Source organism: Eurosta solidaginis, chromosome 3 (genome assembly GCF_040869045.1).
Source record: "Eurosta solidaginis isolate ZX-2024a chromosome 3, ASM4086904v1, whole genome shotgun sequence".
NCBI lineage: Eukaryota > Metazoa > Arthropoda > Insecta > Diptera > Tephritidae > Eurosta > Eurosta solidaginis.
Genome location: NC_090321.1, coordinates 47,109,202 through 47,117,429, shown reverse-complemented (window position 1 = coordinate 47,117,429; position 8,228 = coordinate 47,109,202). Strand labels below are relative to the sequence as shown.

General features: G+C 40.0%; 1 protein-coding gene across 8 annotated transcripts in view; it reads left to right on the top strand.

Moving 5' to 3' along the window:
- Positions 1-4,539: 4,539 nt before the first annotated feature.
- igl (igloo) overlaps positions 4,540-8,228 on the top strand; it is a 762,142-nt gene continuing 758,453 nt past the window's right edge. For 2 of the 8 annotated variants that reach the window (XM_067771523.1, XM_067771519.1), the window contains exon 1: positions 4,562-4,789. The gene's annotated coding sequence lies outside the window, so the exon portion shown is untranslated. Of the gene's footprint in view, positions 4,831-4,862; positions 5,193-5,629; positions 5,768-8,228 lie in introns of those variants that run through there. The other 6 variants (XM_067771526.1, XM_067771521.1, XM_067771520.1 and 3 more) reach the window with 6 other exon arrangements.

The following is an 8,228-nucleotide window of genomic DNA, read 5'->3' as shown; positions in this document are numbered from 1 at the left end:
GATAACGGTATATGCAGTGTTGCCAGATTGTAGGGTACTAGAAAGTTTTAAGAATATTTAGGAGATTTATTTAATTTGTATTTTTCTAACCAATAACATATTCACCGAAACAGAAGAGCCTACATACGGCCGTTTGTAACATTTATTTGATTTATGGTGGTACATATTCTAGATCGAAGTTGGACTCGTGACTCACGCGTATCATAAGAGAAAGAAGCGCAGTTCTAGTTTTGGGTTAGTGGTGAGTAAGAAACTTTTCTGGAAAAAGCTGTTTTCACCTGTGGATGGATGATCTATGATCCGCATGTAAGCGAGGTTCTTCAGCGCCACCATAAGAAAAGTACAATGACTAGGTCATTGTCAGCTGTCTGATTATCTCCTGAAATCAAATCGGCCAAGTCGTGATTAACGGGCGATTTACCTTCAGTTTCCTTGCAAAGAGCGTCTTCGAGTTTGCAGTATCGACTTGTGGCAGCCCGGATACGAAAATTCCTTTGAGTGCCGAGGATGCTACGCACAGGATTGCAAGGAAATATATCCTTCATAAGCTGCCCATGAAACGGATAAATGATAATTTCTCCACTCAGCTTCCACATAAATGCGTCGTAACAAAAATTTTAAACGTGTCGTAAAAAAACTGGTGCAATGAGGAATATAGTGCCATATCTGCAGGAATGATTCCACTTACAGGGTAGATGCATACAGTTACAGGACTACACTGCGACTAATGGTCTACTGGGTTCCCATTTCCTTCACATCACTTCATCCTATCCGACATCCCTGATGGAGTGAAGTATTTAAATGCCATGAGTAGTTTATAACGGCAGAGAAGATTATTCCGATCAGTATTCCGGAAGGTAAGTGTGATGTTGCGTAAAAAGGATTTTTATAGGGGCAGGATTAATTGGCTTACCATTGGTGTTTCACTTGGCGTTAGTTACGATAAAGAAGGTGCGATTAACGAGAGGGATAAAATCAGACCTCGCCAAATGAATGAGGAAGTGGCGCAAATTTTCACAACTGGATAGTCGATCTCCGAGTATAACCCCGCAATATCATTCTGTTAGATGGCAGAAAAAAGCAAAGCGATATGACCTAGAAGGTCATACGTGATCATGTGAGATCTTGTGAAGGATCCCAAGTATACCAGATTCATATCTGGCAAGGAATATCACTTCGTTACCATCGGGAAATTTTTTTTTTGGTTTCGTAGAATGAGAAATGTTTCCTCAATGACCGGAATATTTTAACCCTTCCTGCGACACTATTCGGGTGTATTACTCCTTTTTCCTTTCGAATAGTTGCCCACGCCTGTGCAAATGTATGTATTTTGAACCATCACAAGCATTACTTTTGGTACAGACCTTCCTACGAGAGTACTAAGGCTACTATCACCACAATCTAGACAACTACTGGTAAGCAGTATGTGCCTCGCGTAACTGCTGACTATATCCCATCTGTCTTCTACTTAGGACATGTTATTGATGATACTGCACAGTGATGTTGAGCTAAGTGATGGCAATGAAAGGTCACGTGATGTTGTCGTCAATACATTTGCAGTATAGGTAGTTCGGGGTTTGAACGTCTACAGTGTGAATATATTTACGGCAGCGATTGTGTACAGTTAGAACTATGGACTGATGGTAGGCGAACTCGCCGATTCAGTTAGGTGTCCAGTTCCTTTACCTGCTGTCAGCAGCGTCGGATCAATTTTCCTCACTCTTGCATGCCAAATAATCCTATTCGTTTCTGCGACGATTTCGTGATATATCGGTACGGTTCTCAGAACATCCAAAACAGCTTTTTGCAGTGCGGGGCGATTTCAGTGTATCCGCCCACATTCCCCCACCACACATGATATAGAATTCGAAGCTGATATTGGAAACTTCCTTGTACACTTGCCTTCGTTCGACTCAATTTAGTTATGGTGTGAGTAGCCTTTTCTCACGCTTATCCAATGTGTTCCGAAAGTGTGGACCTCATGCCTAGCCTTACCCCAAAATATTTTGTAAAACTGCGGGTTTCTATTTGTTGGCCTGTCATACAAATGAAAGTTGATTCTTTTCTGCTGTCGCCAGCTAAAAACCGTGATCGGACACACATATATTTAGTTTAAGCTGTGCTAGCTGGAAGTCTCGGGCAGGGTAGGCAACAGCCACATCGCCTGCGAAAGCGACTAGGGAAGTGCTTTCTGGAAAGTCCTAGTGGAGAAGAGCGCTGCGCTCCTCCGCCTGGTATATTCACATTTCTTTGATCGTAAGTCGTTTCGTACGTTAAATAGCGGTCACTGAGGTGTGCTCTTATTTATTTTTGATGTGGAAAATGCTAGGTAGTTTTTATACTTATTTTTAGTAATTTACCAAAGTATAACTGGCATCACTGGCCGTATATATTGTGATGATTGTGAATATTTTCTGTTACCACCCTGTACCACGCTTGGATAAAATTGTAGTTGTGGGTACTAGTTACGGCACTACATTTAGGAGTCTATGCGGTGTATTTCAGATCGAGAAAATTTGTGAATAATTTTCCATTCAAAGGTGAATCAAATCCCGTTATTAATAGAGTTCGCAGGGACAGTAATTTTTGAAGAACCATTTGATCTGTGACTATGTCTTCTCAGAAGATTTATGGTTCTGTGCGTGATGTCGACAGCGAGTATCCAAGGAAGCATTTTGAGCTGTACGAGCTTTACGCCGATATGATGACTGTGTGGCGAATAAAAACCCAAAGACTTCGCTGGCTAGGTCATGTCATGCGGATGGACATAGAAGCTACGGTCAAGAAAATCTTTCAGTCGACATTGAAGTTTGGTAGCAGAGGAACGGGGAGAGCTCCATTGGGAGAGGAAGGCGGAGGAAGGCTTGATCTCCCTTGCGTGCTCCCAATTGGCATTTGTTATTGCGCAACAGGGATAACTGGCGTGACTTGTTTCGAAACGGCCAAAATTTTTAAGGCGTTTAAGCGCCAATTAATGATGATGTCTTCTCATGTGCAGCAATTTTTATCGCTAATTTTTCCCATGACGAGATCTGTGGTAGTCATTAGTGGCAAGCGAGTTTACGAACGAGGCGCAGCTTACGTCACAGTTAGTCAGTCAGGGCGATTTTTTTCGAAGTTACAATGTTGCTGTTGTTGTTGTAGCAGTGCTTCGCGCCATCCAATAGGTGCATCCACTCATCAATATCCTCCAAAGGGAGTGCAAGGAAACTTGCAGCTTCAACAGGGGTTGACCAGACAGAGAGAGCTGTGTTAGAGGCTTTGGTTCCACAATGCAATGGAATAGATGGTTGGTGTCATGTGGGGGTACGTTGCAAGCAGGATAAACATAATGTATGTCGGGGTTGATTCTGGATTTATTTAAAAAAAGCGGTTCGCCAGGCAATTCCTGGCAAAAAGGTCCGACGTCTTTTTGTGGATATCACTGAGGACCTCTTTGTGCTTTTTTTCTACACACGACTGAGCTCTCAAATGCCGTATTTCCTCATAATGCTTGCGGAGTTGACTTCTTAGGTCCCTGGAAGACGGATCCTCTTCAATTGGATGCCTGTTGGGATGCACAGGCTTCTGGTTGTTCAGCATTTGATATCTCTCTCTAATGCGGAGTACTCTTCCTTCACTGTATAGATAGTGTCCTGGGGACATAAGAAGACAGCCCGCAGCGGTTCTTTCAGCGGTGCTTTGGCTGGCCTGTAATTTCTTCCAGTGAGTAACCTTTAGGTTGGGCGACCATATCGGGAACGCGTAGCATGCAAACCGCCGGCCAATTGCTTTGTAAATGCTGCTGGCAAGAGATTTGAGGATTATATTATGACTCTGGGTTATAAGTACAATTGCGGTTGCCTGCACGCCGAGGTTGACAATTGGGGTGGAGAAGCTATATATTGCGCTGGCAACCCCTTGAATCTATTTGGTATTTTAGTCACCTCTTACGACAGACATACCTACCGCTGGAATATTCTAACCCCCTAACCCGCTGGGAGGATCGACTCCTGGTGACTCCTTCTGGTAGCGAAGGGAGTTTCGATATGTAGGAATCGGGGATATGACTCCCACCCTTCAATTCCTCTGGGTTTAGATGTTGAGTCCCTGAATTGCGATCTATTGTGGTCTTTGCCTATGTGTATCTTATACTGGTGAAGTCAACAATTCAGTACTAGTACCTTACGCTACAGGGAGAGTTCCTTTGTTTACTTGTGAGTAAATGGTGACGGTGCTTTTTTTTATCTCTAAGCATGCAACGTAAAATGTTTTGTCCTTCGAACAAGTGTAGCATATCAGTTTACATTAATTCATATGTATGTATGTAAATGAATATGTGTGAATGTGTGTGAACATGTATATGTAGTATATTTTGCACTTGAATCTCTTTGGTCCTGCGGGAGGATTGCAGGTTGCGTCAGAAAAACAAAAAAACAAAAATCGAATAAATAAAAAAGGTTCGCACAACCATTGGCGCCCCGGTTCATTCCTACTCTAATCTAACGCGCGTCTCTATTTTGTTCGCTCATTACGTTGCATGGCTTATAGCCTTTTGTGTTTCCACATTTATTTTCATTGCGGTGCGTGTGCTGAGCAGTCACATATTGAATAGACACGGTGAATTGCGACGGTAAACTCGGCAAACAAAATATATATTTTTTGGTGTAGTGTTTTTGCGCGTAGGGCGTTTTGTAAGCGTATTTTGTGACGAGAGTTTTGTACCGTGAGAATTTTTCGAATTTCGAATATTTGAATGTGCAAGGTTGAACGGTTTCATGCGTTCATAGTTAACGGTTGTGCTGTTGATGTATGTATGGTGTAATGAAGGTGCAAAAAAAGGTGCAAAATGTAAATGTTTGATTTCAGCTACACTAACCTGCACTTTGTGACGATGTTGCCTGCAGTCTCAGTCCTCAAATCTTATCGCCAGCCCGGGTGCCTGTGTTTTTAATTGAATTGATTAAACAAAAAATCTAGTACACAGGTTGCCTTGGTATTCCTAAAGTGCAGCGAAATTAACTTAACTTAGATTGTGTTACACTTTTGCATTCAAAACATATCATAAATACTCGGTGCAATACCCGTGTGCGGGGCATATTACGACACGAAAGTAAACAAAGTCGTTAAGTCGAAAACTTTTGTGACAACAAATAAACAAAAAGCAGTTATGCAAAAATTTAAACGAATTAAAGTGTAATTTTTAAGCTGAAGTTAGAGCTGGCTAAGGCTAATTAAATAGAAAAAAAAAAATTTAAAATGTGTAGGAAGTACCATTGTATATGCTCATAGTAGCGATACGGTTAAAACTTTGAGCCTCAGTCTAATACTTTTTTTGTACTACAGCACCGAGCAGGTGCACGCTCTTTAAATCAAGTTTCGTCAATTTAAATAATTCGAAAAAAAATTCTATGAATTTGTTAATGTATCTATAAAAAATCAATCTCAAAAACGTTTTCGTGTTAATTTTACGAAAATTTCGAAATTTTTCGTCAATTGAATTCTGTTTTTTTATTTGCGGGTACCTATACTGAAACTATGGCAAACCAATCTCAAAAACGATTCTGAAAAAATTCGAATTTGTTTTTTCGAAATTTCGAATCTCAAAAACGATTTCGAAAAAGTTCGAAAGTTTTTTTTCGAAATTTCGAACATTTACATGATTGAGTTGGGCCAAATATTTATTTAGTTATTTAATGTGAAGAAGCCTTTAGGCCGATTTAATTAAATAAAACAAGTTTATTTTTGTATTTCCGACGCGTTCGACACATCTTCGAGTCTTCCTCAGGTAATCTATTTATTATATACGAAAAACATTTACGTTAAAAATACAATAATTGGTGATATTTTTCAATATTCAATCACTTACATTATTTTATTTCAAGCTCTCTGAATTTTTATACCCAGCTGTACTTGTACGATAACCACGCCCACTTTTTCAATATCCAAAATCTAGAAAATGGAAAAAATTAGATAATTCAAAAACGATGACCGCTAAGCTAATGAGATTTGGTAGGTGGATTGGTTTTATGACACAAAACATAAATTCCACCATATTTAGGCACCACCCATATTTAGAAGTTTAACAAGCCATAAATTAAATTATATAGACTGGGTGAAGATAATCAAAATCGGTTAAAGACCACGCCCACTTCTAAAGGTCTAACCTTGCAATAACTCTATGGTATTGAACTACATTTGACTGATATTCTGCGCCAGTATTGGTATGGTTGAGCTAAGAACAAAACAAAATTTGAAAATGGGCGTGACGCGCCCTTTTTTGAAACTGAGTTCAGAATAGAACCATATATGTATTATTGCGCAGCCTTATAACACTATTAACCACACAAAAGAAACGACAGCAGCGTTTCATGTGCACAGCTGGGTATGTAATGCCCGAATTTTGATTATCTTACTAGTTTGCACTTTGCTCCAATCAATTTTAGTCGAAGAAAGTAGAAGTTTTAGGACTCTCGCAATTCGCAATGATTATTGACAATTTTTTTCTAAGGGTGTTTTAGATTTTCTTCCAAACGGAGTGTGAACCAGTTTTTTTATATGGCGAAAAAAACACACTTCGAAAAAAAAATGGTTAAAAATCAATGCGAATTGTGAGAGACCTAACACTTGTACTTTGTTAGACCACAATTTATGAGGCTAAAAAACTGCATACTCAAAAAAATTCAGAGAACTTTATTATTAGAAGTTCCGAAAAAATCGAAAATTTTGTCGAAATTTCGTATTTTTTCGATTTTATATTGGTTTGCATAGTTTCAGTTACATATTCGTCGGTTGATTTCAATTTTAAACCAGAGAAGTCTACACATGTAATTAAGAAGAAAATAAGAGAAAAATTAAATAAATAAGTTTAAACTTTTTGCTTCTATTTTAAGATTAACTAAATTCGCCATTACTTCTACTTTTCGAACCATTTTGAGGACCTGACAAAAGCTACCAATATTTCGATGTCGTACTCCACGACCTGGCGCAGATTATCTAAAAAGTGGCCTCCCAAGAAGAGCTGTGTCGCGCCACTAAGTGCCGCGTAGTTGCAGATGAAGTCAATTATGGCCTCCTCCTCTTCATTCTGTGTCGAGATTTTATCCCTACTTACGGTGTAAACGTGAGGGGTTCTTTTAGAGTCGCATTGTGGCCACCTTTGCTAACATGTCCAACACCCCGTTGTTAGTAGCTATCTTTCTCTGCATGGCCCTTAAGGTTAGGTTCCATAGAAGCACGGAAAAAACACCACCTTGAGGTGCGTCCTTTGTGACATTGCGTCTTTTATCAACCTTCCCCAATGAAGAACAAATAACAATAATCTTTCAAGTTTTTCCGCTACTGAGATTTCCAAACCAAGGGGGAGAGGTTACGGTCGAATTGATACCAAAACTGGTGAAAACCGGACAAGGGTATGGAGAAAAAAATGTGATCAGCAGATGCAGTTGTATTGATTATCTGGGCCATAGGCATGCCTGCAGAAAAGATGGGTATTCCACATAATGACCAATGCAGAATTTGGATATCAACCACAGTCACCACGATGATCCCGAACTGGCCTACCGCAAGTGAGCAGTAACGAAGCAAGCTCCGCGGGCTATCTGCTCCCCGAAGCTACTACCGGCTGAGTATCCCCCTATTCCGAGCGGTGCGTAGGGTGGTCGTAGTTATCCGAATTAGCACTCGGTAGGTTCAAACAAGTTTTATGGCATCCAAACGGCTTTTCATTGTCTTTTTGGACGATCTGAATGGCAGCCATTATACCTACCTACCTACCTAGATATATTAAATTTCTTAAATTTTTTGAGTCCTCTTAGAAACATGTAAACTTGCCGTCTGTACGATATTCTTTGATTGCCTCCAAACGGGATTTTTGACCTTGGTATTACCGTTTCAAGGGGGGATAATGCAAAAATTACTAATCGGAACTTATATCATAATATTTATAAATTTCGTGTCACGTTGTTTGTCTGCGTGGACTCCTGAACTATTCAACCGATTTTAAACAAATTTGCACACCGTGTGAAGTTTGATCCAACTTAACAGATAGGATAGCGTTCCTGTGAAGTCTCTTTCCGGGAAGTGGATCAGGACCGATCAATTCAAACAAATTCTGCTCATGGTTCGATTTGTCTGAAATTTGGTATATAGATGACCCTTTGCCGAGATAAGTATTTACGAAATATTTTTTCTTTTTTACCGGGGAATTGGAGTAGGGAACGACTGGGAGTGACACTGCGACTCGGATT